Source organism: Lathyrus oleraceus, chromosome 6 (assembly GCF_024323335.1).
Source record: "Lathyrus oleraceus cultivar Zhongwan6 chromosome 6, CAAS_Psat_ZW6_1.0, whole genome shotgun sequence".
In the NCBI taxonomy this organism is placed as follows: Eukaryota; Viridiplantae; Streptophyta; class Magnoliopsida; order Fabales; family Fabaceae; genus Lathyrus; species Lathyrus oleraceus.
The window spans coordinates 456,213,014-456,223,920 of record NC_066584.1 but is presented as its reverse complement, the minus strand read 5'-3'; positions in this window follow the sequence as shown (position 1 = coordinate 456,223,920).

Genomic DNA, 10,907 nt, shown 5'->3' with positions numbered 1-10,907 from the left:
TGAATGTCGTCTTTTCCATGTCCTCTGGCGCCATCTTGATCTGATTATATCCGGAGAAACCATCCATGAAAGAGAATACCGAGGATTGAGCCGTATTATCAACCAATACATCAATGTGAGGTAATGGGAAATCATCTTTCGGACTCGCTCTATTCAAATCCCGGTAATCGACACACATTCTGACTTTGCCATCCTTCTTCGGCACAGGAACGATGTTGGCCACCCATGGGGGATAACTTGTAACAGCCAAAAAACCTGCATCCCACTGCTTCTGAACCTCTTCCTTGATCTTAGTTGCCATATCAGGACTCGTTCTACGAAGCTTCTGCTTGACCGAAGGACATCCTTCTCTAAGAGGTAATCGATGCACCACAATGTCTGTATCTAACCCAGGCATATCTTGATATGACCAGGCGAATATCTCCACATATTCTCTCAGCATCTCAATCAGCCTCCTCTTGACAGAGTCCTCTAAAGCAGCCCCAATCTTGATTTCTCTTTTGGCGTCCTCAGTACCCAAATTAACAACCTCCAACTCCTCCTGATGAGGTTGGATGACCCTTTCCTCCTGCTTCAGCAATCTGACCAATTCTGCAGGGAGTTCACAGTCTTCCTCACTCTCCTCTTCAGCTTGGTAGATGGGATTGTCGAAATCATACTGAGCCATAACAGAACTGTTCATAGTGAATGCCATAAGATCGCTTCTGCATGTTTAATGCTTTGTTTTAGAAAAAGAGTTCAATAAAGTCACAAAAAACAAAAACATTGCCATTTTTATTGTTTTTGAAAAAAGATGAAAACAAAAAAATAGAAAGACAGGGATCACAAAGTTTGATTGCAAAAAATGTCCTTCATTAATGATAATCATTAAAACATGATGAGGCCCTACAATGAATCACTACGCCTTGGGCAGATCGTAGGATTTTCATGCAAAATGACAAAACAACAGAAAATTACTCTGTCAGAAGAGTAACTTGAACCACTTCTTCAGCCGTCCAGTTGTTGATAGACCCCCCTGGTGCACACGGGCGAACCCAGTTGTCCAGATCACAATCACTGTCACAGTCTTCACTACCGGTTGCAGAGACGTCGCCATGATTCATCAGCCCAGCGCTGGTAAAGGTACTCGGACCCGCTTGACCATTCTGCTCTGCTTGGAGAGGCTCGTAACCAACGCCAAATTTGTCTTCTTTGACAGGCAAATCCACCATCTTGCCCCAGCCTTCAGCTTTGCCAGAATCAACAACCTCCTTAGCCTGCTTGTAAGAAGTAATTGAAGCACCTGGCTTCCTCTGCTCAGCGTACGCCACTTTCTCAAGAGCCACAGTCTCAAACGCCTGGCATAAGGTTTCGTGGATCTCGCCATCCACCTCAACATATTTGAACGAGGATAGATGACTCACCAGAATCTCTTCTTCACCGCACACAGTCACAATCTGACCGTTCCAGACATACTTGAGTTTTGATGGAGAGTCGACGAGACTGCCCCTGCTGCATGAATCCATGGACGCCCCAATAAACAACTATAGGCGGGCTGGATGTCCATAACATAGAAGATGATATCGAATACCTCAGGACCTATCTTCACAGGCAAGGTAACTTCCCCACACACAGAACGTTTGGATCCGTCGAAAGCACGAACGATCAGGTCACTGGGAGTAAGCACAAACCCTTCCACATCAATCTTCTTCAGAATCTGCTTAGGCAGCACATTCAGCGACGACCCGGTGTCTACCAATACGTGAGACAACACTGCCCCCTTGCACTCCATGGTGATGTGCAAGGCTTTGTTATGGTTCCGCCCTTCAGGCGGTAAGTCCAGGTTGGTGAATCCTACACCATGCCTGGTGCTCACATTGGCCATCACACCCTCCAGTTGATTGACAGAAATCTCCTGAGGCACGTAAGCCAGATTCAACATCTTCAGCAAGGCATTACGGTGTGCCTCAGAGCACAACAACAGTGAAAGTATAGAAATCTTGGACGGAGTTTGATTCAACTGATCTACAATCTTGTAGTCACTCTTCTTGATTATTTTCATAAACTCCTCCACGTCCTTCTCAAATGACCCCTCGGGCGCTTCCTTCTGGACAGGTTCTTCCTCAACCACAGCTTGCTTACCCTTTGCTTTGGCGAGAGCCTCAGCATTATTGTCCCTCAAAGGCTGCGGTGCGAACAGACGACCGCTTCTGGTAAAACCTCCTGGACCCCCTACATTATCCACAGCCGGACCAACAGTTGCAGGAACTCTATTCGGTAAACCAATTGTCACTGGAGTTTGATTCACTGGTCTCGTCTGACTTTCAGCCCTTCTGTAACTGCGGTGAGCATTATCATACTTCCACGGCACGGCTCTACTATTCTCAACAGCCCTTCTTCCAGACGCGGCGATAGTAGTTGGAGCACTGATGGTTACAGGCACGGAAATGGTAACTGGGGTACCATTTGTTGCAGGTGCACTAACGACCCTTTGTCCACGTCCTTCAGACGGTTTAAAGTAAATGGTGATAGTTGACACTGTTCCACGATCTTTTACAGCCCTACTGAATTGCAAACAACCCTCATCCATCATACCCTGGATACCGGCCCTTAACTGGTCGCAACCATTCTCAGATTCTGCACAGCCCAAACAATCCTCATCACAGCCCGAGTAGACACCCCCATTCAGCAGACGGCCCTTCACAACTAGCAGAGAAGTCTGAACATCATCAACATTAACAACCAGATCTTCAGCTTCTTTCCCCTCAATATTGTTCACTCTATGCCCACCATGCTGAGGCATAGGGTTGTTTACGACGTTAGGCACTGGAGCGAAGTTGATTGCCTTGGCATCGATCAAATCTTGGACCTTGTGCTGGAGAGCCCGACACTTCTCAGTATGATGCCCTGGTGCCCCAGAGTGAAAGTCACAACGGACGTTGGCGTCGTACCCAGGAGGCAATACTGTAGGCGGAGCCATTGTACGCAACTCAACCATCCCCAACCTGAGTAGTTCGGGCAGCAGTTCGGCGTACGACATGGGTAGCGAATCAAAACGTCGATCAGGCATCCTTTGTCTGGGCTGATACGGACGTTGCTGTTGTTGTTGTTGTTGTTGCGGTTGTTGAACTCTTTGTTGTTGTTGTTGACGAGGTTGAGGTGCCGGAATGGTTACTGCAGCAACCTGACAGCGTTGACTTCTGTTCTGATCTCTGCGGTGTTGAACAGCATTAGTTTCACCCTCTCTTCGACGAGGTGCCCCAGCAAACGGCTTCTTAGAAGAAGAGGAACCAGCATCTTGGATCTTCCCAGTTTTAATCAAGCTCTCAGTCCTCTCTCCACAAATGACAACATCAGAAAAACTACCGAATGGGCAGCTCCCCATCCGGTCCATAAACACACCCTGAAGAGTGCCGATAAACATATCTGTCAACTCCCTCTCCAGCATAGGGGGTTGAACTCTAGCAGCCAGTTCACGCCACCTCTGGGCGTACTCCTTGAAGCTCTCTCCGGATTTCTGACAAAGACTCTGCAGCTGAGTCCGGCTCGGCGCCATGTCCATGTTATGTTTATATTGCCTCAAAAAGGCCTCACCCAGATCCCTCCAACAGCGGATAGAATCTCTCTTCAATTCCATGTACCAGTCCAAAGAAGCCCCAGATAGACTATCTTGGAAAAAATACATCCACATCTTTTCATCATCGGTATACGCAGAGATTTTTCGATAATAAGCCTGCACATGGGTGCGAGGGCAAGAAGTACCGTTGTATTTATCGAAGGACGGTGCTTTGAACTTGTAAGGGATTCTCAAACCTTCCACCAACCCCATATTGGTAACATCAAAACCGAGAGAATTCTGACATTCCATAGCTCTAATTTTCTCAGCAAGGGCATCAACTTTACGATCCCTCTCATTAACCCTTCCCAGAACGTCTTCGTCTTCACTGAGCAGAGTGAACATATCCTCTTGTCTGTCAACAATCGGAACAGGATTACGGGCCGGGGCACGGACTGCTCTGGCATTAGCGGCATCTGGAGCAATAGGTTGACCGTTGATTCGAATACCCCCCAACTCATCACCTACAGCATAGTTGTTGATGGGTACAGCAGCAGCAACATTATTATCATTGACCGGGCCTCCCTCTGGCGGAGCATGGTTGACCGGTGGAATTGCAGCCTCTTGTCTCTGAACCATGGCTCGAAGTTCTTCTTGACCTTGTGCAACCCCTTGCATCATATTCATAAACTGGGCCATGTTAGCCTTCATCTCAGCCAACTCAGCTTGAACTTGATCCATACCTCTCTGTTGATTCAGTCTTGTTGAGTAGCGGTGCGGACGTTGATCAGCTATCCTGCCTGAACAGGAACCAAGAGTGAGAAGTCACGACCAAGAACACCTGTTATGCAAAATGATATGAGTATGGTGCTAATGATGCGTATGATGCACATGATATGTTCATTCCTCAGGCATTCAAAGAGCCTGAGTCATCCTCAAAAGATGGCAACCTGCAGCAAGAACAACACAGAAGCACAGAAACAACATACACAAGAGTGATGAGTACAAGGTGAAACCAACAACCTCATCTATATGAGTAACAGGATCATACAACAAAGTCGACAAAGAAAATCCAAACAATCGGAGTACAACAATGAATCCCATCCAACAAGCCTGGAGGTGATTCTCAACATACATATCAAAGATACAAGCTAAGACAAACGGCCTCCCGGAATGAGAGTCTTCAAGTACTGACACTGGTCTATCAACAGGTCACATTCTGAACATTCTGGCAAAAGAGTGATCTTCTCCTTCAGTTGTCGTCTAAGCTCTACCACTTCTCCTCCAAGGTGGTTCTCTGATGCCTGTCTCAAGTCTACTTCCTTCTTCAACTGGATGTCTTTATCTCTGAGTTGCTTCTCCAAGTCTCTGATCTTCTTCTGATAGCTGGCCTCAACCCTCTGCAGCCTCAAGCACTCCCGGTGTTCTGCATCTAACATGCTCTCCATCTCCTCGTAGGATCTCTTCTTGCTTCTCAGTCTGCTAGCATCCTCTTCTCGCACTCCTCTGAGTTGATGAGCCAAATTCAACCTATCAGCTTTGGCTTTGTACAGCTCCATCTGGGTATCTTGCTCCTTCTCTCTCAAACGGCGATTCTCCATCAGGCTTGCTTGTAGTGCTCCGCAGGCACACTCTCAGCAAGGATCAAAGGTGGTTGCTCCTGCAACGGCTCCATCCTATCGTAGGGTAACAACAAAGTTTCTACTCTCTCCTTGACCCAATCAGTGTAATCAGGCATAGCAACGGCAAACTTCTTCCCTAAGACAGATCCATCCTTCACACCAATAGACTTCCAAGCTCTTCCTATCTGCTCCAATCTATCCGGGTCACTCTGCTTCTCAAAATACACACTTTCTGCTACCTCAGCCTCAAGTGGTCTTCCCTTCATCACAAACCCCAACTGGCGGAGAGAAAGAACCGGGTTGTAATTGATGCAACCCCTAGTCCCTATGAGTGGCACATTACGGAATCCTCCACAGCTCATAATGACGTTACGCACATCCATCCGGTAAGATTGCCATCTGATATCATAGGAAGTAAGAGACATAACCCTCTGAGTCCACTTATGCGTGCTCTGAGCATCCACAAAAGGTCCACTGACTGGCAGAAGAGACAAGAACCATCTGAGCAAAAGCGGGAGACAACACCTGATAGCCCCACCCTTACCATGCCTACTGTGAATAGCATAGTAAGTGTCAGCTAACAGAGTAGGAACTGGATTTCCTCCAATGAAAATACTGACTGCAGCATAGTCAACAAAATTGGGCATACTCGGAAACAAGACGATCCCATAGATCATGACGGCCAACTGAGCATGAAAGGCTTCCCAACTTCCCTTCTCTGCTTCTTCTCTAGCTACCCTCAACAGAAACTTCAAAGGCAATCCTACAACATCCCCACTGGACTTCCAACTATCACTGACTTCCTTGATACCCAAATGGAGAGCTCTGGCAACAACTCTGAAATCAACCTCCTTGGGCACATCCAAGAAAGGAACCTGATACCGGACCGGGACACTCAGCAGAATGGAGTACTCCTCAAGAGTAGGCGCCAACTGATAATCTTGAAAGGTGAAACAATGAAGCTCTGGGTCGTAGAACTGTAGAAGAGTCTGCAACGGCACCGGATCGACTACCATCTTCAACAGTGTCAGAATATCTCCATACTGGTCAACAAACCCCTTCTGGTTACCACTGGTCATAAGGTTGCTCAACTCAATCAGAGACGTCAAAGGTTCACGGTGAAAGCTGTAGGAACAAGTCTTCCGCTTCAACTCTGGGACTGTTGCCATCTCTATCAGTGAACAAGCTCTGGAATGTACCTGAGAAATGATATGCATGCAGGGATTAGTTTTTTTTTGTTTTTTTTTCTTTTCTTTTCTTCTTTTTTTTTTGTATCCTTTTTTATTGCGTTTCTTTTGAAAAATAAATATGCTATGATGCAAATGATGCAGACTGGACTGGTTGGCTGTGTCTCTCGGAACACAGGATCAAAGCTTCAGCTTGAACTCGGAACCACAAATTCATCTGAAACCCAAAGTCATCTGAGACCCCAAACTTCTGAACCAATAGTCACCAACAGGATCACAAGTCACCAACAAGTCACCAACAAGTCACCAACTGTACCTGTAATAATGATCATTCCCTCCCCACTCACGGGTGTCATCTAGGCCGGGGTAAGGTCGAGAGAAACACAACATAAATAACCTTTCGCAGAACGTCATCATATACACACCCGAAGTATGTAACGATAATGTCCCACCAGGGTCTGAACTGCTCGTGATATCAATGTTCCGCTAAGTGGCGCAATACCACCCGCTTCCCATGAATCACTCTATTCCTGAGTATCCTAGATTTCACTCATGGCCTGGGTATTAGGCCTTTTACCTCATGTAACTCCCACCCCAACAGAGAGAAACAGACAACCAGCCAGGTGAACAGATGAATATGAATGCAAACATTAATGCAAACATGAATGCAAACAATAAATAAATGAATGCAATAAATAACAGCAAACAGCAACCAAACCCTATCCTAGAGAGCGCTAGGAGAGACTCGCTTAGGGAAGATGGACCAGCATAGGTCAACTTCTCTAGTGTCCCCAGTGGAGTCGCCAGCTGTCGCATTACGCGAAAAACCGGCGGGAAAAGAAGAAACAACAGAGCCACCACCGTTGCGTTATTTATCCCAAAAGAGGGAAAGGAAACGCTCAGAGTAAACCTGGAAAAAACATGGTCTCGCGACCAAAGAGAATGGGATCGGGAGTCGGTTATGCGAAGGGAAGGTATTAGCACCCCTACGCATCCGTAGTACTCTACGGGATCCACGCACAAAAGAAAGGAAAATGGTTGCTAAACACTGCTCAAACACACACACAACTGGCTGAAAGAGACACAAGAAAACAAAAGAGACTGACTCGGCAGAATATCGCATCCTGGGCCTACTTAGTCTATCAGGCATAGACATCAGAGTCGAAGTAGTTCGGACTGGGGAAACGACACATGCTCGCTAGGATATCGCATCCTATGCATACGTATCTTCTTGGACGAAGAAGAATCAGAGCATTCGTAGCTCGGCTGACACGCACACAAACAAACACAGGCAAAGGCAAACGTGGAGCCCGAATGCCAATCACTGGACTTACATCAGCATCCGAACCAAAACACACACAAAGAGGCAAACGTGGAGCCTGAATGCCAATCACTGGACTTACATCAGCATCCGAACCAAAACACACACAAAGAGGCAAACGTGGAGCCTGAATGCCAATCACTGGACTTACATCAGCATCCAAGCACACAACAAGACAAAACAAAGACACGGGCGCCCGGAGAGATCAGCTCATCTCCTGCCTACGTACCTCATCTGGTATGAGGATCAGGGCGACGTAGTTCCCCTACAGAGGGATAAAGGACTAGCCTAACCAGATAACAGAGGGAGACACAACACTAGGGAGACTACGACTCGAGCCTAGATGTTGTCATGCAAAGTCGTCCCTAAGTTAAGGTTTCTAGCTAACTGGCACAGGGAGCCAGCCTATCCTAATCATGCCTTGCACAGGAAGCAAGCCACACACACATTTAACTTACACAGGGAGCAAGCCAAACAAAACCTAACTTGCACAGGAAGCAAGTCTAAACTAAACCTAACTTGCACAGGAAGCAAGTCAAACAAACATACAAGCACAGGTAGCACACACTATACACAAGCAAGGGGGCTCAAACAAGGCTAGGTTTTAGTCGAGGGGTCATATCAACCTCAACAAACAAACCTCTGGAACTGGGTGAATGTGCTCTTAACCTTGCCATTGAGGGGCTAAGGTGAAGCAGATGAAAGGTGAGTGAAGATAAGACTTCACAGCTCTTATCCCTGGCCTGGGAGAGCTTAAGACAAGAATGTGTGGGTTCAGAAGGTGGGAACCCTTCTACACATTTGAAACTGACTCAACTGTACACTTGTACAAGATCTTGGGTTTGTATCTGCAATGCATCAACACAGTGGTGTGAGCAAAGCAGATGACACACAGAATAGCAGGGGATAGATTGCGTATCCCTTGTGTCTGCCAATTGCCTCTTCACTTAGGAGGTCTTTGACTCTATGCAAGGACAGAATTAAACATCCACAAACATTGCCTCTTAAGGAGGACTTCAGACAGTTGCCTGGCCAAGTAACAGGCCAGGTCTTCCAGACTACATGAAGATTAGAAATATACCTCAATGCAAATTGCCTATACAAGCAAAGCAAAGCAAAAGTTCACAAGGAACTGAGCAACTAAAAGCACCTGAAATGGTCAAGCGGATGTTAGTATGCAACTTCAAAACAAAACAAAGAGAAACAGACATCATCAGTTAGTCAGAAGCAAATGGATGTGCAAGGCATAAGGCTTAAGGCATGTGAGCCAAGCCACCTACAAAACAAACAAGTTAGACAATGATATTTAAGCAAGCTCAATCAAAAAGAAATGGTCTCATTGGTCATTTGTTGGTCAACCTGAAAACATGAGCTCAAAGGTGAGTAACAGGACCACTAGGACAAGCCTAGGGTCAAAAGGAATGAAAAAGTCAAAACAGCAAAGGGCAAGCATCCAAAATCATGTTCAAACAATCAAGAATCAATACCAATTGGGTTCACATTCATATCAATCACTATCATCATTTCATGAACAATTTAGGTCAAAACATGGCATTTAGAAGCTCAAAGAAGTCAACAGCAAGACTTGCATCAAAACCAATCTTAAACATTTCCAAAAATCACCAAATAAATCATGATCAATCACAACCCACAGCATGGTAAGCATGTCAAATTTCATCTCATTTGGACAAGTGGAAGGCAGTCAATGAAAATCAGAAAGGCAAGGCAATTTTGAACATGCTCAAAGAAGTCAACCAAACATGCATCAACTTGAAAAATTCATAAATCAGAGATGGTGTATGATAAATGAATGGGACTAAAACCATGTCAAAGATTAGGATGTCTAGTTATCTCATGTAAAATTTCATGTCCATCTAATAAAGTATGAGAATTTCACAAATGAAATGGGAACAAGTGTCACACAAGGTCAACATTTTGGTCAAACAGGGGAGAAAATCTCAAATAATTAGGAAATGCCACAAATAATTCCAAGAAAATTCACATGTAAACTAGACATACAATAGTAGGTTCATGCAAAAAATCAATTCATTTGGAGGTCAAGAAGCATGGATCCAAAAATCATGAAGTTGGACATCAATGGTGTGACACAAATTGTCACACCCTAATTCAAAAAATCATAACTCACAAACCAGCAATGATAAATTCACAAACTCTACACCAAAATCACCATGAGTGTGTCTAGTTTAAGCACAAAAAATTTGGGAGCCATTGGATAAAGTATCACCATTTCACAAATGTTTTGGCAAAGTGTACAAAATATGAGCACATGTCACAAACCTTAACACCAATTAAAATCCATTGATCACAAAATTCTGGAAAAATTATGATAAAAAAGTAGACATCATGATGAAGATGATGCAAAAATTCCCATGAGATTTGGATTTGAAATGAATGAAATATGATTTTTCAAAGTTAGAGTTCAAAAAATGGAATGAAAAATGAAAAATAATGGTTTAATTCAATGGGACACATGCCCCGAGTGGCAAACTTGTAAATAAAACCACCACTTAACAAAACGACCGCGTTTAGGGCAAGGCAACGAAATAATCTGATTGGCCCACGCTGATGCAACAGTAGCGCCTTCATGCAAAAAAACCCTAACCCAGAATCCGCAGGAAAAAGCGTGGATAGGCTATGAAGGTTGCAGGAGAATCCGCAGGAAATTCTCCAGCAACCAAAAACAACACGCTGTTCATCACCACCTTCAATCGTGATTTCCAGAAAAATGCAAAGTTTGCAGAAATGAATTTTAGGCGTTGCATCGTGTACATCTATCAGCAGGCATCAATAAACAACAACCATATCATCCAACAACAACATATTAAGCATTAATCGAACAAATTTAATCATGAACAACAAACTTTAAAAACCCTCGTTCTCTCTCATTTTGGCACGAAATCAAGCGATGTTTGGCTCAGAATCATCACAAGAGAAAGACCTATAAGTGTATCATGATATATTTAAGAAAAGGGAGAATCGAAATTTCACCTCTTGATGAGCAGTTTGTGATATAGTTGTTGTTTGATGGTTTTGGCTCGAAACAGATGAGCTAGAAGGCTTCAAATGATGAATGGTGAAGATTCTTGGCTTGAGATAGCTTGAAATGACTTCAACCAAACTTTACCATTGATGATGCTTTGGGAAAAACAGTCGTGCAAAGGCTTCCCACAGTTGTGAAAATGACGTTGCAATGAGTCCAAAAGGTTGCTTGGATGATGAAT